This window comes from Rhinoderma darwinii, chromosome 1 (assembly GCF_050947455.1).
Source record: "Rhinoderma darwinii isolate aRhiDar2 chromosome 1, aRhiDar2.hap1, whole genome shotgun sequence".
NCBI classification, from domain to species: domain Eukaryota; kingdom Metazoa; phylum Chordata; class Amphibia; order Anura; family Rhinodermatidae; genus Rhinoderma; species Rhinoderma darwinii.
The window spans coordinates 558,416,267-558,439,301 of NC_134687.1; the positions used below are offsets into that span (position 1 = coordinate 558,416,267).

Sequence of the window (23,035 nt, forward strand, 5' to 3'; positions counted from 1 at the left end):
GTAGGCAGCAGCAGCACACTGCCATAGAATATTATCGCTAGGGTCTGATATTTTAATTTTATGGTCTAAGGGACTTCTTGGGTTTGATTCTGTGCAAGGAGGAGGTACATACAGTATATTATACACATATCATACACACATATTATATGTACCTCCTCATTGCTCAGAAACAAACTCCAGATTTAAGTCACTTACCATAGACCACAAAATAAATAAACCAGACCCTAGAGATAATATTCTATGGCAGTGTGCTGCCATCATACACTGTCCAAATACATGTTTTTACAATAATACCATGAAGCAAGTCAATATAGTGCTAAAGAATGTATATGAGCACTGCATATATACTCTTAAAGGCCTCGTTCACATCAGCGTTGAGTTCTGTTCATTGGTTCCGTTAGACCATTCCCTCGGAGGAACCCATGAAGGGAAAGCCAAACGGAAACCATAGCTTCCGTTTGCATTACCATTGATTTCAATGGTAATGCTTCCGTTGCAAATTGTTTCCATTTGTTTCTGTTTCGTTTTTCGTGGAAAACAATACCATTATCTGCAACGGAAACATTACCATTAAAATCAATGGTAATGCAAACGGAAGCTATGGTTTTTGCTTGGCTTTCCTTTCATGGGTTCATACAACTAAAAGGTCTAATGGAACCCAACGTTGATGTGAACGAGGCCTAAGGCTATGTAAACCTTTGAAAGTATAATTTTTATCTACAGGGGGTGTAGCACTATCTATAGGGGGGCTGTGTGTAATGCTATCCACAGGAGTGTGGGTGTGGCACTATCCACAGGAGTGTGTGTGTGGCGCTATTCACAGTGGTGTGTGTGGCGCTCTCTACAGGGGGGGCTGTGTGGTGCTATCTATAGGGGGGCTGTGTTTGATGCTGTCTACAGTGGGATGTGTGTGGCGCTATCTATAGGGGGTGCTGTGTCTGATGCTATCTACTGTGGGCTGTGAGCGGCACTACCCACAGGAGTGTGTGGCGCTGTCCACACGGGTGTGTGTGTGGCGCTCCCTACAGGGGGCTGTGTGGCGCTATCTATAGGGGCGCTGTGTTTAATGTCTACAGCGATAAGTGTGTAGCGCTATCTATAGGGGGTGTGATGCTATCTACAGGGGATGTGTGTGACGCTATCCACAGGGGAAGTGTGTGTGGCACTATCTACAGGGGCCATGTGCCGCTATCTACAGGGGGCACTGTGTATGTGGTGCATTACTTTAAAGTGTTTGACAGAATTATATTCAGGGGCACAGTGTTTGGTACTATTTTTTCAGGGGCGCAGTGTATGGTTCTATTATATTTAGGGGCACAGTGTGTGGCACCATGATAATTTTATCTTCGTTTATAGGTGTGGAAATGTTGCAAAAGTGAGGAGTCAAAGACATTTGAGTGGCAAATTCTGAAGAAATGGGTCATGGCCGGGAGAAGTCGTCATGAAGTCTGGACCGGATGGAGAGGAAAAGAGGGAAAACAAACTATTAGAATCTGAGAAGTCGTCACCTGTGAGTCATGGGATTTATAGAGAATCTGTCATCTCTACTGAAATGTTTATTATAGGAAATCCTTGTATTTTTTAAAAAGTCTGCGTGCAGTCCAGGACTGATAGACAAATGAATGTGACCATTCCCCTTGTCAGGAGGAAGTGTCCCTACCCAGTGTGGTACTGTATGTAGAGACACAGTCCTTTGACAAGGGGAATCGTAACACCCATTTGTTAATGCTTGTGCAAAAAGGTAGTATTAACAATAGTTACATCGTGGCAGATCCGTGGTGGAGAAGGGGGGCCCAAGTTTGGGCAACAGCCACTGAGAGATATAGATAGATAGATAGATAGATAGATAGATAGATAGATAGATAGATAGATAGATAGATAGATAGATAGATAGATAGATGTGTTTTTAATATATGCACAACTATAAAGACATTTTTCGAAAACCCCCGCATAAACTGCATATGGGCAGAAATTAAAAAAAAATAGGCATATACTTTCCCGCAGCTCCCTTGTTTGCGGATCGGTGATCCTCCGCCAATCTTTATTTACTTAGCTTCAGCCAATCACTGTTTGACAGCAAAGAAAGCCCAGAAGGGAACCTTAGAACCATAGACACAGGAGCAGGGGGATCTAAAAGGTGATTATGTGCCTTTTTTTGTTTTCTTTAGCCATAAGCAGCATACCCAGTAGTTCTTCAAAGGATTGAAAACCTCCCTTTAAACACTGCCCCCTGCTTCAGTCATCAACACGATGAACACTCAGGGTCTATGTTACAAGTCAGTGCTCTACATGTGCTTTTTTTATATGAGCTTGATTTATATAGATCCTCAGATCCTTTTAAAGTGAATACTTTATAGCTGAACTAGAATAAGAATTCGCTTTCATTAAGAAGTTTACATTGTATGTTCTCGATGTAAGTAACAAAGAACTGACTGCTGGTAATAATAAAATAAGGAGCACTGTATTTACTGAGTTTATATGACAGTGAGATTAAAAGAGACCTTTTAATTCTGTGTACCTTATTGGATAGTCTGGAAGAGTTCACTCTAGTCATAGTGAACTATTGGCATCTATTAGTCACTACCACCCCAGATAAAACACAGAGGCTACCCAGGAGGTGCCTTTTATTCTATTTTCTCCTCTTCATACATTGTTATTCAAGCAAAACGGATAACCCCATATGCCTGCATTCACTCCACCCCCGCAGCTGCTCCAGGCTGCTTCCTACTATGAGCTGGGATTGCCCACTCCACTCCCAGCGTTTCAATTATTGATTACACACAAATCTTCCCTCCCTGTTCATTTCATCTGTACGCCTTTACCTCTCATCTTATTCAGAACAATAAGCATGTGGGTCTGTGTGTGAGGCACTTTCTTCATTCTTTCTACTTCTTATTCAGCACTGCAGCAGAATAGAACTGCAGAGTAAGATCCACCCAATGTGCTAGTCTTCCCTATTTGGTGGCCCATTCAGCACTGAGAAGCGGACAGCTCCCTGCACTGAGAAATACAAAACTGCTCATCGGATAGGAGCAGGTGGACGAGGTAAGCAGGGCACAGGCTGGCATAGCTGCCCATTACTGAACATTAACATGCTTACACTTCTTGACACAACACAAAATATCAGATTTGCATTAACTTGGTAACTTTTTTTTAGGCTAATTTAAATATTTACTAATGATCTAACTTGCTTGAGTTATGTACGAAATGCATGTATAGGGCTTATTTCGAGGAAAATTCACCTTTTTAATGGTTATGGGTAATTTTTGGTTCACTTATTACATTGTGCAGAAATATGTTTTAATATGTCTTAAAGGAGCACCAGATGTAATGTCTACAGAAAATAAGTATGCCTTATACAATGAGCGGCTAGTACTGTTGTTACAATTGTATGTAAAGGTTTTTAGAGGTTTTCAGAACTGGATATATGTGAGTTAAGGCAGTGATCAAGGGGGCAGACATTTTTCTGGACTAAAGAATACTACCCTACAGTCAGCCGCTCCTAAGCCTGAGATTGCTGCTTACAGAGAATAATATATTGCATTAAATGTCTCTTATATAATTTAATGTCTCTTTAATGCATGTAATAGTCTAGGAACTATGTGTAGTACTAGTTGTAGGGGAATTGATGGGTATTTAACATTATGGTGGAGAGTATTGCACTCTCACAGAAAACGTTGCTGCAGGAAACTTATTGCAGTCTTGTACTTGGCTGAAAGTGCAGGAAGCATGCTGCAGAACTAGTGTGCCTTCACTCTTCACTGCCTCAGCTGCCTGCAGAGCTCTGTTCTCAAGGTCCCTCTGGTAAAAAAGGGGTTAAACAAGACCTGCTGGTTCTGCGGAGTCTGAGTCATCCACAGGAGCTGTCATTTGTCAAACAACTGCACAGTGAGCCAAATGCAGAGTGTCAGGGCAAACAAAATCTCATTACCAGAATCAGTGTGCGTCAAAGGGTGCGCTGTGATTGATAGTAGTCGCTCTTCCTTCAAGTGGTAATAAAACATGGACTGGCTGGATTCACACACAGATAACAAAAAAAAAATTTTTTGGACATGCACAGGATATTCTGCAGTCAGCTGCAGTGCAGAGTGCTGAGGATAACCAGGCACATGGATAGTATGGAGGAGGGATTCCTGTAACCAGCCTCTTACTACAGCAGTCATAGCTAAAATAATTAGAAAGTTGACCGTCAATTTTGTCTCCAATCACTCAACGTATAACTTCCTGCAATGCTGTGGTAGCAAGAAGAGAAGTTAAATTCCAATATATATATGTATATGTATATATATATATATATATATATATATATATATATATACAGTATGGTATACGTTAAACATGGGGTCACCTCAGACATTAAAACGGGGTCTTCATAAATATCATAGGTCATTCCCATTATGTGAGAAAGTAAGAGCGTGTATATTTGGCTCCATGGATTTTCCATTTCTGAGGTGTGCCCTTTTTCCATGAGATCCAATAATTATAAATTAGATTATACACTCAGTATAGTCTTTTCCGTCGAAATGACTAGTAAACGCTGATCTCTGCAGTGTGTTCATAGCTTTTACCACTGAGAAAATAATGGTATCCACAGTCGCAGACTGAAGAAAAGAACAATCCTCACAGAGCCGCATAGTATAAATTATTTTATATACAAAGATCCATTCTGCATAATGTAGACATGATCACTGTTCTTACAACCCTATGATTTGGTGGATAGCTTCCCTATTTCTTAGTGTTGTAAATGAAGTTTTACTGGCTTAGTAGGAACACTCTTAGTTATTATGCACTGCATGTAGTATTTAGAGCGTTTACTATTATGATCATTATGACAAACATATTCTATCATGTTGGCTTCCAGATTCAATGTGTAAATGAATGAATATACAATAATCATGCTTCAATTTTATAAAATAATCTAAAATTTTACATTCATCGTGTTTGGGAAATATAAGTATTCTAGACCTAGCACCCAGACTATATGGATGACGTCATCTGTGGAAATATCAGACTGAACAAAAGCTATTCAATTACAGTATATCTGTTTACAAACACAGTGAAATGAATCCAATAACCACAGAGGATTTTATTTATGGGCAGCCGTTTCTTACTGCTGCGCTGAGCGGGATGGACAGTAGAACCTCCATAGGCCAAACAATTATATTTCTAATAAATCTATGGTCAAACGTAATAAAAAATTGAATTCCTTTTTCCTTGGTAACTGATTTTAACCTTAAGTCTACTTACATCCTAAGACTCGGTGCAGTACAATAGAGTAAAGGTGACCCATGTACGTGACCAATGCTGTTCATGTTCATAGAATATCTCCATATGGGACATGTCAGACATTGCGTATCAGTATAAATGGAATTGCAGTGCAGAGGTTCCTATTAATTTTCCCTCACTGAAAACACTAGATGGGATCAGCAGACAGCAGATATTTTCAGAAATGTTATTACATTTTTTCTTTGCTGAAGGTGTTTGTATAGCGGATGTTGATGCTTATTTTTATAGATTCTATATATAAATTTTATTAAAATTGCATGATGAAATATGCATTCAAATTTAGGACTTTCCCTTAGATGTGGTGAAGCGATTCCTATTAAATAAATAAAACTTTTTTAAATGAACCGTTACAATATATATAACGTATTTTATTTTGGGTATTCTGGAATTATTGGTTGTCTCACAGTCAGATACATGATATACAGGACATTGGATTATGGTCTATGTAGAGTCTTTTCCTGGCTTAATCTAGTTTTCATTTCTGCCATGCAATCGAGAGTGGGTGGAATAATTGAGGAGATAAGTCCCTTCTACTCTGTACCTCTCCTCAGACCAATGACATCCTTTGACAAGCTGGTAGGAATTATATTGCATCATATTGCATAAGTCCAATTGTGCCGGACTAATGATAATTGTATTACTAGATTGGGACTGTTAACTGTCAAGTGTTACTGGAGGGTTTAGTGGCATTGGCTTCATTATGGACATTCTCAGACATTGTGAGTCCTGCATCACATCATTTTACGTCACTATATTGTACTGCAGAGAAAATGTCCATATACTTCATTGTGTCCAAGCTTGCTCACACGGCATGCACAAAGCAGGGTGCTGATACTTCCATAGAGACTTGAGTGTGGAAGTGACATTAATCAGAATTGCATGAAGCATTGCTCCCTTGTCGCTACTCAGTCCATCTTCTCAAGGGGCCCAGAAACTGTTATATGAAAAGACTTCGGAGGTTGTCATTTAAATTATGCTAAACCTAATAAAGCTGTGTTCACATCTGCGTCAGATGCTACATTAGCACAGGGGACACCATGGCAGAAACTCAATGGAACCCATTAAAGTTGATGGGTTCCGTCAGATTCTGATGGTGTCCATCATGCAACTGATTTGGTGCTTCCGGTATTTTTGTTGCTCTGCTCCTATGACAGAGCAAAGCAATTGAAATACCAAACACAAGTGTGAACAAGGCCTTATTTAGTTCAAAAGAAGGGGAAGATGTGTATGGGCTGTCTGGGAGTATAATGGGCATTGTAAAATTGGTGGTTTACCAGTGCGGTGCGGTAATGATTCATGTTTATACCATCTCGACCCCCTAATTTCCATTTTTCACTTATTGCTTAGACATTCCTGGTTGTGAATAGTTGGATAATGACTGATTTATGACTGTAATACCCAAATTCCCATGTTTTTGAATAATCATTCTTCATAAATACTTATCTTGATCAGAGCTTCTCAAGATTTTTCTACTGAGGCCCCACCAGCCAGAACATGGAGATACCTGGGTCTCATCAGTGGTAGAAAATCATGCCAAAAATACAAATATTTCAAATTTTTCCCTAATTGAACCTTACAACAAGCATAACAGAAGTCAATAATGTTGCTCAATTAGATATGGCCTCATGCATATAACAGAACAATGCTTCTACTAGAGCTTCTGTAATGCAAAATCTGATGGAGCATGGTCCTTTTTTTTTCCCCTGTCAGATTCCAAATGCCTTTGTATGCCTCGATGCAGGGGCGTAGCTATAGATGATGCAGAGCTAGCAGTCGCACCTGAGCCCTGGAGCCTGAGGGGACCCAAAAGCCCCTTAGCTGCATAATAAGACACCTGTATTTTAAATTATATATGGTAGATGGGGGCCCTGTTATAGATTTTGCATTGGGGTCCAGGAGCTTCAAGTTCTCTGCCTCCATACGAAATCGAAGGCATATGGAGGTATACTATGGCGCTGTATTTAGGCTCTGTAGAATTCAAAGCTTGTTTGGAGCCATAATATGGTTGTGTACATGAGCCCAAAGGCCTGTACAGCAGGAGTGACCAGCAAATGATCATAAAAAAGATAAAATAATCAAATTGTTCATTGTCAACAGAAGAATCATATCTAAATAGGGCTTTAAATTTATGACTTCGCAACTATAATTTGTTACTTTTCAGAACGATTATTCTACAACTGTATTAAATATACACTGAACACAAGTATAATCACTGGGTTGTTGTTTAATCATATGTGGCGCTCAAAGCATTTGTCATGTCCTTATCATCATCATCTCAGTGTTTTAACAAAAACCAAGGGACCAAAACTCTAAATATCCCCGAATACTAAATATACATTGATTCCGTATGTGTATATATATATATATATATATATATATACATACAGTGAAGGAAATAAGTATTTGATCCCTTGCTGATTTTGTACGTTTGCCCACTGTCAAAGTCATGAACAGTCTAGAATTTTTAGGCTAGGTTAATTTTACCAGTGAGAGATAGATTATATAAAAAAAAATACAGAAAATCACATAGTCAAAATTATATATATTTATTTGCATTGTGCACAGAGAAATTAGTATTTGATCCCCTACCAACCATTAAGAGTTCAGCCTCCTCCAGACCAGTTACACGCTCCAAATCAACTTGGTGCCTGCATTAAAGACAGCTGTCTTAAATGGTCACCTGTATAAAAGACTCCTGTCCACAGACTCAATTAATCAGTCTGACTCTAACCTCTACAACATGGGCAAGACCAAAAGAGCTTTCTAAGGATGTCAGGGACAAGATCATAGACCTGCACAAGGCAGGAATGGGATACAAAACCATAAGTAAGACGCTGGGTGAGAAGGAGACAACTGTTGGTGCAATAGTAAGAAAATGTAAGACATACAAAATAACTGTCAATCGACATCGATCTGGGGCTCCATGCAAAATCTCACCTCGTGGGGTATCCTTGATCCTGAGGAAGGTGAGAGCTCAGCCGAAAACTACACTGGGGGAACTTGTTAATGATCTCAAGGCAGCTGGGACCACAGTCACCAAGAAAACCATTGGTAACACATTACGCCGTAATGGATTAAAATCCTGCAGTGCCCGCAAGGTCCCCCTGCTCAAGAAGGCACATGTACAGGCCCGTCTGAAGTTTGCAAATGAACATCTGGATGATTCTGAGAGTGATTGGGAGAAGGTGCTGTGGTTAGATGAGACTAAAATTGAGCTCTTTGGCATTAACTCAACTCGCCGTGTTTGGAGGAAGAGAAATGCTGCCTATGACCCAAAGAACACCGTCCCCACTGTCAAGCATGGAGGTGGAAACATTATGTTTTGGGGCTGTTTCTCTGCTAAGGGCACAGGACTACTTCACCGCATCAATGGGGGAATGGATGGAGCCATGTACCGTCAAATCCTGAGTGACAACCTCCTTCCCTCCACCAGGACATTAAAAATGGCTCGTGGCTGGGTCTTCCAGCACGACAATGACCCAAAACATACAGCCAAGGCAACAAAGGAGTGGCTCAAAAAGAAGCACATTAAGGTCATGGAGTGGCCTAGCCAGTCTCCAGACCTTAATCCCATCGAAAACTTATGGAGGGAGCTGAAGATCCGAGTTGCCAAGAGACAGCCTCGAAATCTTAATGATTTACAGATGATCTGAAAAGAGGAGTGGGCCAAAATTCCATCTAACATGTGTGCAAACCTCATCATCAACTACAAAAAAAGTCTTACTGCTGTGCTTACCAACAAGGGTTTTGCCACCAAGTATTAAGTCTTGTTTGCCAAAGGGATCAAATACTTATTTCTCTGTGCACAATGCAAATAAATATATATAATTTTGACTATGTGATTTTCAGTTTTTTTTTTTTATATAATCTATCTCTCACTGGTAAAATTAACCTAGCCTAAAAATTCTGGACTGTTCATGTCTTTGACAGTGGGCAAACTTACAAAATCAGCAAGGGATCAAATACTTATTTCCTTCACTGTATATATATATACATTTCTCAATACTGAAATTGCAACACCAAGAAGGGCAAGCCGTAAGGTTATGCAAATCGAGGAAGTAGCAGGTGTCGCTAAGATATACAAATGATCATATTTTCAAGCACCTAGCTCTAATCTGAGGCATGTGGGGGGGGGACGACATAAAAGCCAGGCTGAAAGAAAGTTTTCTAGACACATGAAACCTCAAAAATCGGATCAAGTGTTGTGGGATGACTGTGCGATGCCTACTGTTCATCTACCTGCCAGTTATCTCCACTTGTCGCAAACTGAGAGGGACAGAATCCTTGAACAGAGAGACCTTGGTTGATCACTACAGAAGATCGCTACGCGCCTAGGCCGAGATGTCAGCACTGTTTAACGCTGCGTGTCCCGGAGGTTGGGAGAACAACAAGGAACAGGAATGATAGCAGGAGGTGCGCAGGGGCAAACCTCTGCATGGAACAATCGTCTGATTGGAAGAATGGTGCATAGTGATCTATTCTGTACTGCAAGTGAAATTGGACGTCACATCTCAAGCCTAGGCAACCAGTGTCAACACAAACCATCATAAGGCATTTGCATGACATTGGGCTACGAGCCAGATGTCCAGTTACAGGTGTTTCATTGACCACATGCCACCACTCTCAAAGGCTATCATCTGGCACAGCAAGATGGCAATGGAGGCTGGAATGGAGGTCTATCCTCTTCAGCGATGAGTCCTGCTTTTGTCTCGGATGCAATGAAAGCCAAAGATTCGTCCGGAGACCACGTAGGCACTGCCATGAAAAGGCACTCACAAGGGAATGTCACACTGGTCCTAATCCCTGGATTATGGTGTGGGGTGGCATAATGTACGGTAGCCGGACCCCTCTATTCTTCATTTCAGGTAGACTAACAGCTCGGCGTTAGATTGATTTGGTAGTGGAACCAGTGGTGCGCCCATTTTTTCAAAGTGTCCCAGAAGCCGTTTTCAAAAGGACAATGCTCGTGCTACTGTGAGCAGCCTGTGTGGCCTAAACGTGCTACCATGGCCTGCAGCTTCACCAGACTTTTCTCCCATCAAGCACATCTGGGACTTCATTGGTTGGCAATTGCAAAGGGAGCTTCCAGCAGCCAATCTTGAAGATTTGCGTGCCCAAGTGCATTCAGCGTGGCATAACATTCCTCAGACAACCATTAATAACCTCATTGATAGCATGCCAAGGCGTGTACGTGCGTGTATTTCTGCATGTGGCATTCATACTCGATACTGAATAAATCATGATGTTTGGAATATTTTGTTTCCATTCTTTTTCATCATTTCCATATCATTAACATGTCTATCGTTCCTGTGATATACACAATTCCAAAACTTTTCCTTCTTGGTGTTGCAATATCAATGTTGAGACGTGTGTGTGTATATATATATATATATATATATATATATATATATGCATGCGATGGATAGGCTTACAGTTCACCCCCCTTTCTAAAGTTCTGAATATCGCAGCTATTCTGAACAAAGCATCTTTTGTACTTTCTAAAGAGAGCTGGATAATCCATTCATTGCTTGACAGGAGATCAATATCAGTGGAATTTAGAAGTCATATGATTTGTGCTTTTCATCCTCCTCTCGGTCCTAAGAGCCTCTCCTTTTCTTGTCTTAATTATTTGCTTCAATTGAGATAATTACGTTTGGGTGCCTTCCTCCTTTGTGATATTAATGATACCCTCTAAACTTCTGGATAATATTATATCTGTTGTGCATTGATTTTGTTGGTTGAAATGTATTATATATAAAATTATTGTTGGTTGAAATGTATTATATATAAAATATTCAACAATATAATATGTATTTAGTCATATAACTAAATATTTTAACATTGTATTATTATAAAATATCTAGGCCATCTGAAATAAATATACATTGTTATACAGTTTTCTATGAGTTATATCAATAAACATGTTGTGTAGATATTACTATACATAAAGCACAGGCCTAATCTTTTATGCTGTTATATCCAAGCACAAAGCATCTTCTATAAGTCTAAAATATCAGATGATCAGTAATTATAACTGGCTAGAAGATCTAACTTAAGGCACTTTTACACCGGCCAATTATCCGCCAAACGAGCGTTCACAGAACGCTCGTTCCCTATATTTGCCCTATGTAAACAGGGCAACGATCAGCCGATGAACGAGCAAACGCTCGTTCGTCAGCTGATTTTATAGTTTTAAATGCCTTAAATATTATCGTTGCCGGCAGCACATCTCCATGTGTAAACAGGGAGACTTTCTTCCAACATGATAGAAATGTATGGGGACGAGTGATCGGAGTAACGAGCCCTCGTCACCATACTAGCTGTCTCGTTGATCGGTGCTTGTTTACACGGCCCACGTCAGGCCATGCGAAAGTACCCTTAGAAAAGAATGGTGGTCATATATGAGCCTAGGTTTAGTTTAAATCACACAAGTAAGGTAAAAAGAATGGTCGACTCAAACTCATCAAATGCATAGTATGATTAGCAAAGCTTTTTGCATTTTTCAATGAGCTTTATTGGATTTGATATAAAACAAGAGTGAAACAGAACATAGATAAAATTCAGAAAGTGTACAGCGTAAAACTGCCGATTTCGGAGGGATCGGCCAACGATCTGATATGTATAGGGGCCACCCGACTCCTTCCCGATGGTGAATTTTAAGGAGAAAGAGGGATCGGCATGTTAGATTTCAACATGCATGATCCTTTGTACCTGTGGAAGCTAAGACGCTGCCAGAATGTTCTGGCGTTCTGGCAGTGGCTTATTCCCTTCTCCCTATTGAAGCGTACATGTTTATGGGGGAGTTGGGAGAAATAGCTGCTAGCTCAATGAGCATTTAGCTGATGGCTATCTAATATATATGACCAACGTAAAAGACAAGCAATTGGAAATAATGTATGAACAGTAAACTTCATACAGGTACCTCATGAAACTAGAGCAGACAGGAGGTAGGAAGAAGAAAAGATGGGAAGGAAATAAGAGAGGTCACAGCACTCAAGACCCCAGATATTTCCCACATGGCTCCCAGAACTCCTTAGATTTGTAAGACTTATTTATTAATTGAATATGATCGATGTCAGCTTAGTTGTGGCTAATTCAAACGGAACCATGACAGAGTGCATGCAATATCAATCTTTGCTGTCTAGGTTTTGGCATGACCTGTATCAGTTTAATTTACTTTTGGGGATTTACACAAACTAAGGCCTGAGCCTGTACAGTGACACATGCTTCTGTATTGCAGAAGACCTCAGTAATACAGTATGCAAAGAAATATGGCACATTTTTTTCTCTTGGATTCTGTAAGAACAGTTGGAGTATTGGCCCATTGACTTCTGTTGGTGCCCTATTACTGGGCCATACAACTTGAAACTGGTTCAAAGCCATAATACAGAATAGATGAGGCTCTATTATTTAGATCCAATAATGGCAAAACTAATGCACTGTATCTGCCTAATGTAGGGCCTGAGGGGGCGTGGTATGACACAGGGATTCCCTAATGTACCTTCAATGCAGATTTCATGCTCCACCCCTTCATACCCTGCACTATGCATAACACAGTCTGTGAGCGTTTGCTTGAAAATTTTCTTTAAAGACATAAGGGTCTAGCCAACATCTTACTGCACTTAAATCATTTGACAGCACAAAATAATAAATTAGCAAAGACATAAGAGACGAGGAGATGGCACAGAGCAAAAAGCAAATGTGTACCGTGTTGTTATCTATAATTAAAATATTGATAAGAGTCTCTGGAACGTGAGCTTTCATTAAACACGGAATCATATTGTCTTTAGTTACGTAACAATTGTATTTGAATGCATTTATAAACGATCATCATGTTGTGTATTAAGCCCATAGTGTTGATACAACTTCAAAGGAAATAAAGTATAAATTGAACTAGTCCAAGGACATACCATTAAATGTTCCTCCTTTGGTGATTTATGAGGGTTCATTAAGAGGCGTAATAAACTTACACTTAATGCCGATACAATCGGTCACCTGCCTGCTGTCTTCAGCCGTTTTCTTGGACCCTTCATACATGTGAAAATCTTCACCAAAGGATTTTAATGAATGTAATTTTTCCATTTTCTTGCTTTAACCCCTTAATCACAGTCCACTGTCTTTTGATGGCGGGCAGCAAAGGTCCGACATAGCAGCGACATCTTTTGGCATCACTGCTTTAAAGCTTGTACAATCTAGCAGGATGCTGAGGAGAAGATAAAAGTGGTTCATAACCTCTTCTGAATCCCCTTGTCCAGACTATATAGCGCTCAATGAGTAAGCAGTGATCAGGGGGTGCCGCCTGACATGGCATTGCTGCTGGGTCTTAGCAGACTCAGATCAGCTATATCAGTGACTGATGTCCCCACAGGGGACTATTTTCCCCTGTAACTCGGGCTCCTATGGATGCCAACCCATACCATCATCATAGCTAGCCCAAAACTATGAATATGTATTGAAATGGCCAAAATAAAATAGGGAACCCATTCTAACACTTTATTTTAGTGACAATTTGCACATTTAAAGAATAAAGAACTATAAATTAAAAAAATAAAAATATATACACTATTGTTCAAAAGTTTAGGGTCACTTAGAAATTTCCTTATTTTTGCAAGAAAAGCACCGTTTTTTTTCAATGAAGATAACATTAAATTAATCAGAAATACACTCTATAAATTGTTAATGTGCTAAATGACTATTCTAGCTGCAAACGTCTGGTTTTTAATGCAATATCTACATAGGTGTATAGAGGCCCATTTCCAGCAACCATCACTCCAGTGTTCTAATGATACATTGTGTTTGCTAACTGTGTTAGAAGGTTAATGGATGATTAGAAAACACTTGAAAACCCTAGTGCAATTATGTTAGCACCGCAGTAAACAGTTTTGCTGTTTAGAGGAGCTATAGAACTGACCTTCCTTTGAGCTAGTTGAGAATCTGGAGCATTACATTTGTGGGTTCGATTAAACTCTCAAAATGGCTAGAAAAAGAGAGCTTTCATGTGAAACTCGACAGTCTATTCTTGTTCTTAGAAATGAAGGCTATTCCATGCGAGAAATTGCCAAGAAACTGAAGATTTCCTACAACGGTGTGTACTACTCCCTTCAGAGGACAGCACAAACAGGCTCTAACCAGAGTAGAAAGAGAAGTGGGAGGCCCCGCTGCACAACTGAGCAACAAGACAAGTACATTAGAGTCTCTAGTTTGAGAAATAGACGCCTCACAGGTCCTCAACTGGCAGCTTCATTAAATAGTACCCGCAAAACGCCAGTGTCAACGTCTACAGTGAAGAGGCGACTCTGGGATGCTGGCCTTCAGGGCAGAGTGGCAAAGAAAAAGCCATATCTGAGACTGGCTAATAAAAGGATAAAGATTAATATGGGCAAAAGCACACAGACATTGGACAGAGGAAGATTGGAAAAAAGTGTTATGGACAGACGAATCGAAGTTTGAGGTGTTTGAATCACACAGAAGAAGTTTTGTGAGATGCAGAACAACTGAAAAGATGCTGGAAGAGTGCCTGACGCCATCTGTCAAGCATGGTGGAGGTAATGTAATGGTCTGGGGTTGCTTTGGTGCAGGTAAAGTGGGAGATTTGTACAAGGTAAAAGGGATTATGATTAAGGAAGGCTATCACTCCATTTTGTAACGCCATGCCATACCCTGTGGACAGCGATTGATTGGAGCCAATTTCATCCTACAACAGGACAATGACCCAAAGCACACCTCCAAATTATGCAAGAACTATTTAGGGAAGAAGCAGGCAGCTGGTATTCTATCTGTAATGGAGTGGCCAGCGCAGTCACCAGATCTCAACCCCATAGAGCTGTTGTGGGAGCATCTTGACCATTAAATGTTCCTCCTTTGGTGATTTATGAGGGTTCATTAAGAGGCGTAATAAACTTACACTTAATGCCGATACAATCGGTCACCTGCCTGCTGTCTTCAGCCGTTTTCTTGGACCCTTCATACATGTGAAAATCTTCACCAAAGGATTTTAATAAATGTAATTTTTCCATTTTCTTGCTTTAACCCCTTAATCACAGTCCACTGTCTTTTGATGGCGGGCAGCAAAGGTCCGACATAGCAGCAACATCTTTTGGCATCACTGCTTTAAAGCTTGTACAATCTAGCAGGATGCTGAGGAGAAGATAAAAGTGGTTCATAACCTCTTCTGAATCCCCTTGTCCAGACTATATAGCGCTCAATGAGTAAGCAGTGATCAGGGGGTGCCGCCTGACATGGCATTGCTGCTGGGTCTTAGCAGACTCAGATCAGCTATATCAGTGACTGATGTCCCCACAGGGGACTATTTTCCCCTGTAACTCGGGCTCCTATGGATGCCAACCCATACCATCATCATAGCTAGCCCAAAACTATGAATATGTATTGAAATGGCCAAAATAAAATAGGGAACCCATTCTAACACTTTATTTTAGTGACAATTTGCACATTTAAAGAATAAAGAACTATAAATTAAAAAAATAAAAATATATATACTATTGTTCAAAAGTTTAGGGTCACTTAGAAATTTCCTTATTTTTGCAAGAAAAGCACCGTTTTTTTTCAATGAAGATAACATTAAATTAATCAGAAATACACTCTATAAATTGTTAATGTGCTAAATGACTATTCTAGCTGCAAACGTCTGGTTTTTAATGCAATATCTACATAGGTGTATAGAGGCCCATTTCCAGCAACCATCACTCCAGTGTTCTAATGATACATTGTGTTTGCTAACTGTGTTAGAAGGTTAATGGATGATTAGAAAACACTTGAAAACCCTAGTGCAATTATGTTAGCACCGCAGTAAACAGTTTTGCTGTTTAGAGGAGCTATAGAACTGACCTTCCTTTGAGCTAGTTGAGAATCTGGAGCATTACATTTGTGGGTTCGATTAAACTCTCAAAATGGCTAGAAAAAGAGAGCTTTCATGTGAAACTCGACAGTCTATTCTTGTTCTTAGAAATGAAGGCTATTCCATGCGAGAAATTGCCAAGAAACTGAAGATTTCCTACAACGGTGTGTACTACTCCCTTCAGAGGACAGCACAAACAGGCTCTAACCAGAGTAGAAAGAGAAGTGGGAGGCCCCGCTGCACAACTGAGCAACAAGACAAGTACATTAGAGTCTCTAGTTTGAGAAATAGACGCCTCACAGGTCCTCAACTGGCAGCTTCATTAAATAGTACCCGCAAAACGCCAGTGTCAACGTCTACAGTGAAGAGGCGACTCTGGGATGCTGGCCTTCAGGGCAGAGTGGCAAAGAAAAAGCCATATCTGAGACTGGCTAATAAAAGGATAAAGATTAATATGGGCAAAAGCACACAGACATTGGACAGAGGAAGATTGGAAAAAAGTGTTATGGACAGACGAATCGAAGTTTGAGGTGTTTGAATCACACAGAAGAAGTTTTGTGAGATGCAGAACAACTGAAAAGATGCTGGAAGAGTGCCTGACGCCATCTGTCAAGCATGGTGGAGGTAATGTAATGGTCTGGGGTTGCTTTGGTGCAGGTAAAGTGGGAGATTTGTACAAGGTAAAAGGGATTATGATTAAGGAAGGCTATCACTCCATTTTGTAACGCCATGCCATACCCTGTGGACAGCGATTGATTGGAGCCAATTTCATCCTACAACAGGACAATGACCCAAAGCACACCTCCAAATTATGCAAGAACTATTTAGGGAAGAAGCAGGCAGCTGGTATTCTATCTGTAATGGAGTGGCCAGCGCAGTCACCAGATCTCAACCCCATAGAGCTGTTGTGGGAGCATCTTGACCGTATGGTACACAAGAAGTGCCCATCCAGCCAATCCAACTTGTGGGAGGTGCTTCTGGAAGCATGGGGTGAAATTTCTCCCGATTACCTCAGCAAATTAACAGCTAGAATGCCAAAGGTCTGCAATGCTGTAATTGCTGCAAATGGAGCATTCTTTGACGAAAGCAAAGTTTGAAGGAGAAAATTATTATTTGAAATAAAAATCATTATTTCTAACCTTGTCAATGTCTTGACTATATTTTCTAGTCATTTTGCAACTCATTTGATAAATATAAGTGTGAGTTTTCATGGAAAACACAAAATTATCTGGGTGACCCCAAACTTTTAAACGGTAGTGTATATATATATGTGTTGTTTTTATTTTATTTTTTTACACTTTTCCCCTAATAAAACTAAAACAGAAAAAAAATATTTATCTAGAAAAGGTATTAAAGACAGTCCTATGTCTCACAAAAAAAAGGCACAAAATTATTTTTGTAGCCCAACAAATAAAACTTAGGGCTCTCAAACCACCATGTGCGCAAAATGGCTAAAATTGTCTGGTCATTTAGGACCAAAACCCTTTGGTCATGAGGTTACGGCTATGTTTTTATCTGCTTCAGGGGTTCCATTTATAATGGAAACCATAATTCTCTTCCAGATCCGTCATGGGACAGATACCAACAGGGCCAAATGGACCCCATTGACTTATAATGGGGTCCGTTAGGGTTCTGTTATTTTGATGGCAAGAATAACGCTGCATACTGCGTTATTTATCACATGTGACGGAACAGCCGATGGAACCTCCAAACTGTGTGCACAAAGCCTAAGGCATTCATTCCATAGAAACTAGAAAAAGTATCCATTTTTTTTATTGACTGCAGTAAATTAAATGGGATGACATTCTTCAATTGTGCATTTATAAAATATCAATAGTCACATGCACCGGCTATGAAGTGGATGAAGATGCACAAACCTAGAATTTAAATTAACCCTTTAAGCAAGCCTTAAAGGGACATGAAACAAAGTCTATTCTATGTACGTTTCATGTGCATTCATGCTGGGTAGATGCTGATCAAAATCTTCTTCAATGGGATGTGCTCTATTTTCATACACATTTATGAATTACAAAAGCCAAACTTTATAAGCTCTTGACTTCTTTGTTGCCATAGATCTTTGACCCTAAACATGGGGCACTTTGTATGTTAAACATTTTCTATGTCAGACTTTGAATATACTGCACATATTTACTATTGCTCCACGTCAGTTATCCGCCCTTGTGTTATCTGTGGGCAGATGTTACTTCTGAATGCCCTGTTAACATGTTCACTTACCTCTGGTGCTGCTTCTCTCAACGCATGAATCAACCAAAGACATTTTGATGGCTGATTCCTTAACACTATATTCCTATAAGACAGTGTTAAACTTTATTGATCGTGTTGTCATTCCAAAGAGAAGCTACACCTATAAATATAAGTTAAATGCAGTCTTAGCAGGCAATACTGTAGATCGTAGCTATAGACGTACATTTTTTTATTATTTCTGAAATTCTCCTGTTGCACACTACAATAATAAACCGGAGCAGGTATAAAAAAGTGTCAAATCCACAACACTCAAATGTAAACACAAAACAAAAAGAAATATTATACCGCTCTAATGATTTAAAAAATATAGCAACCTAGTGAAACATCCAGCAGATATCCCTTTTCCCAGCACATACACAAATAGGAAATAAATAAAGTCCAAAAAGGATGCAAAAGGTGGACAACTTCTCCTCGGACCTGTAGTTCTACGGAGGCTATTCCAGATTTTTCAAGGTTGGTTGCCACTACAGATAGATACAACAGGTAACAGATTTTATATTTCTAGATGAAAAAAGAAAAACATAGTACAACATAGTTTGGAGATTTATCAAAGTACAAATTTTATTTTTATACTAACAAGGATTAGGATATTTCAAACTCATAATAAAATGTTTAAAAGCGCGGCACGCCAAACAAATCCAGCTCTAAGAACATTAGACTACAGGTCCCAGGAGAAGTTATCCACCTTTTGCATCCTTTTTGGACTTTATTTATTTCCAATTTGTGTATGTGCTGGGAAAAGGGATATCTGCTAAGGATGTTTCACTAGGTTGCCATATCTTTTAAATCGTTAGAGCAGTATAAACATTTTTAATTAACTGTCAGAACGCTATAATAAAATATAGTATACCATAAAGGTTCTAGCTAAAGAGGCCTCCAGTGAAGTCATTTATTTTATGACCATCACAAGCACTAGCAGCATATATCAGAGATGGCCTACTAAATGACTAACTGCCATCCAGGAGCCTGAATCATGGAAGCAGGGGTGTAGCTATAGGGAGTGCAGAGGTAGCAGTCACACCCGGGCCATGAAGCCTTAGGGGGCCCATAAGCCCCTCAGCCGCATAAGAAGACACCACTATAATAAATTATATATGGTAGGTGGGGGTCCTGTTATCGATTTTGCATTGGGTCCCCGGAGCTTCAAGTTACTCCTCTGCATGGAAGTATGTAAGATGTAAGGTTAACCCTGAGCAAAACTCTGAAAATTTGCTTTGCCTGCATTTTGCCATTGGGGGAATTTCCTATTACAAAGCTGTATTTGCTACTCATAAGACAGGATTCTGAAATATTGGTACACGTTTTAGAATTTCCACCTCCTTTGTCTTTTCTGCAGCATCCACAGCTCCATAATAGGAAATGTGCCCAACGGCAAAGCAAAGCAAAGTTTTGAACATCTCTACTGGTAAGCAATTGATGATTTTAAATTGTGCCAGCCCCAGGACCCTTATAATACAACTCAGTTATGCCCTCTGCATTGTTTTCTACTCTTCCTGTGCAAATTCCTGAAGTCTGATATAATCCCTGGATAAATCATTTGGGCAGAATTGATGTATGATTGATCGCTTCTCTTAGGATAAATGTGTGGACAATGCTGAAAGTCCCAGAAGCTTGGGGAGAATGGAACTGGGATATCAGAAGCCACACACAAGAGGCCTGCAACCCACCTATTGCCAGTCATGGCCACTATGGGCATAGAAAATGGTTTTAAGAATTTTCCTTATAGCAAAAGTACAGTGGTTGCGGAGGATAAAAAAAAAGGGTCACTGACCAACAGAGGAAACTGATCACTACAATGTACCCTGTGATAGTACATAGGTTTCATCAATAAAATCTTACCATTTTGTATTAAAAGTATCTATATAAGACACCAACTTAATTAAATATGTGCATGGCATTTTCTTCTTATTTCCAGCATTCTCACCATTTTGTACCGTCAGCGTTTTTATAAATCAATTCTGTTACAGGTTCATACACTGAAAATAGACCAGTGACATTATAATGTGCATTTTTCATTGTAGAAGGCCAATGGTGCCAAATACATAATCGTATAATAATTCCAACTAAGAACCTTTTTTTTTTTTTTATTAATCTCCAGCACATAGAGTCCCTGCTGCTCTGTTTAATGGTGCTGCCGACTATAGATTCAGCAGATGAGGGTTAGACTATGTCTAGTAGAGTAATATACCACAATAAGTAAGGAATGTTACTGCTGTTCAGAGATGCCACAGAGGACACTCAATCTTGATAACATTCATATAAGATACTGTTTGGTATCACAGCATGTGCTATCACGGGAACTGCTGCCGGGAAACACATCAGTAACTAAAAGCAGATTATCTGAATTTCATTACGTGATTGGATTTCCAACACTCAGTGAAATACTGGCCTTTAACTTGACACAATTATCCCATAGGACAACGTATATTCATCCTATAAGAAAAAGGTTTGAACCTTAGATATACTTACTGCTATCCATACATTTCACATTTAAAGGGGTTGTCCGAGATTTTTTTTTTAAGTACATTTAGAAATACATTACACATATAAAAAATTGCATAATAGACTTACCCGTGCAATCTTGCTTCTGTTCTCCGCTCTGGCTGCTTCTTCCTTCTGGTCACTTGAGCTCTGACGTCACCTTTTCAGCCGCCTCCACTGTCGTGTCGTATCCCGATCACATGGTCTCGCACCAGAGAGACCTCGGATGGTATACGACACGTCACTTGTCACGTGGTGTATATCGGCTTCTTCTGCTTCACATGCAGTAACGCGCATGCGCTGTCACTGCTGTTCTCGCGGTTCCTGCTGTTCTCGAGATAACAGCAGGGGCCGCGCATGCACGTTACAACAGAACAAGCCGATATACACCACGTCACAAGTGACGTGTCGTGTACCCGGCAAGAATTCAAGATCAACAACGCGGCAGAGCCGGAGCAGACGTCAACAATCAAGTTCCCGATCGCAGGATCTGGAAACGGGGCCACTTTGGAAAACGTAAGTATATTACAAATGTATTTATTTTTTTAACTTAAATAATTTAATGGTGTTATTTAAAATATTATGTTATCTTGGACAACCCCTTTAAGTTATATTAAAAAGCATATAGAAAAAGAAAAAAAAAAAAAGAAATAGCCATGGAAAGGGCATATTTCTGCATGTCAATGGTAAACTAATATCAATAATGTATATTTGATTTATTCTCTGGTTCTGTCCAAAAATGTAATACCAGGACTACAGAGAAAATAAAAATAATTTTACAAGAGATGAATTTAAAAATGTGATAAAAACAATAGATTTTCCAATAGATGAGCAAATATTAAAAAATGTTCTTCTCCGCTGATTCTTCAAGTTAATTTGACCATCTCGAAATGAGATTTTGTTATCATTCTAATGTTTTTGAAAGAATGGTGGATGATAGTTACTGTGAGTGTTTCCATGATAACAGTAGAAATTTTTACTTATGGCAAACATTACATTTTTACAGCATTTGCTGGAAAAGCTGAATGTGATTTAATGGGGGTATCCCACTCAGGCCTTGAATGCATATTGCCCCCTACTGGTGCTGAACCCCTAGCTACGCCTCTGACAGAGGGAGGTCCCTAGAAACCAGTCTGTGTACAAACTTCAGTGTAAGAGTTCATGCACAATGTAAAGTCACATGCATGGACCAGGTACGGTGCCACACTGAGTACTCACAGGTTTGTATTATGGATCTGTAGGTACTTTGTGGGCTGTTATATAATCTTTCATGCAATGGAGCATGCCACAATTTTTTTTCTTGCATGCCACCGTTTAAATGGTGGTACAGTATGGGACAATAAAATACCACACGGATCCATAGTACCCATGAGCATGAGTCCTAATGCTGGAACAATACTGGGCTGAGGGCTAAGAAGAAATATGGTGTTGGTAGGATTCAACCTATTCTGCTGTTTAGAAGTAGAGCTCTTTTATGGGCAAATTAGAAATGGCAACATAAGAGGAGAATAAATAATATAACATAAACTGAATGTTAAAAGAGAACAGACGGGGAAAGCAATGAAAATAGAGGCATTTCAAAAACACACAATCACATATATGCCTGGAGGAAACTCTTAGGGGGTAAAGAACAATGAAATATGGTATATATAAATATACCAAGACCAGAACACTTGAAAACAAGTAGCTCAGCATTGGTATTATTATAGACAGTGAATAAATCTTCAGTATAATAAAATATGAAATCAAAGCTCCTGAAATCTAATGTACCATATAAAGATGTATAATTTAATATGTTCAATTATTAATTCTGCAGTGGAAACTACAGTATGTACAGGAACGTGTGTGATTTATTTATACTCTACAATGCTTAACTATTTCATACTGTGCAAATATTTCATACTGCTCGAAGTACTACATAGATTTTCTGCCAGTGGCATTAGCATGAAATATGACGTGCAAATCTGAAAAACAAAGAATTTAAATTCTACAAATTCTACAAATCGGATTTATGAGTATAAATAATAAAGGCTTTATACAAATAAAATATGTTTATCAGTAAAAGCAAAAAAAAAAGAAAGACAAAACACTGCATTAATTTTACTCACAAAACGAGCCATTGCTATAGAAAGCTAATCAACATATCAA

At 39.4% G+C, this 23,035-nt stretch overlaps 1 protein-coding gene across 1 annotated transcript in view; it reads left to right on the top strand.

Moving 5' to 3' along the window:
• Window positions 1-2,747: 2,747 nt before the first annotated feature.
• The window catches only part of SV2C (synaptic vesicle glycoprotein 2C), a 263,022-nt gene continuing 242,734 nt past the window's right edge, over window positions 2,748-23,035 (top strand). Inside the window, 1 exon segment of the mRNA XM_075838491.1 lies at window positions 2,748-3,045. The gene's annotated coding sequence lies outside the window, so the exon portion shown is untranslated.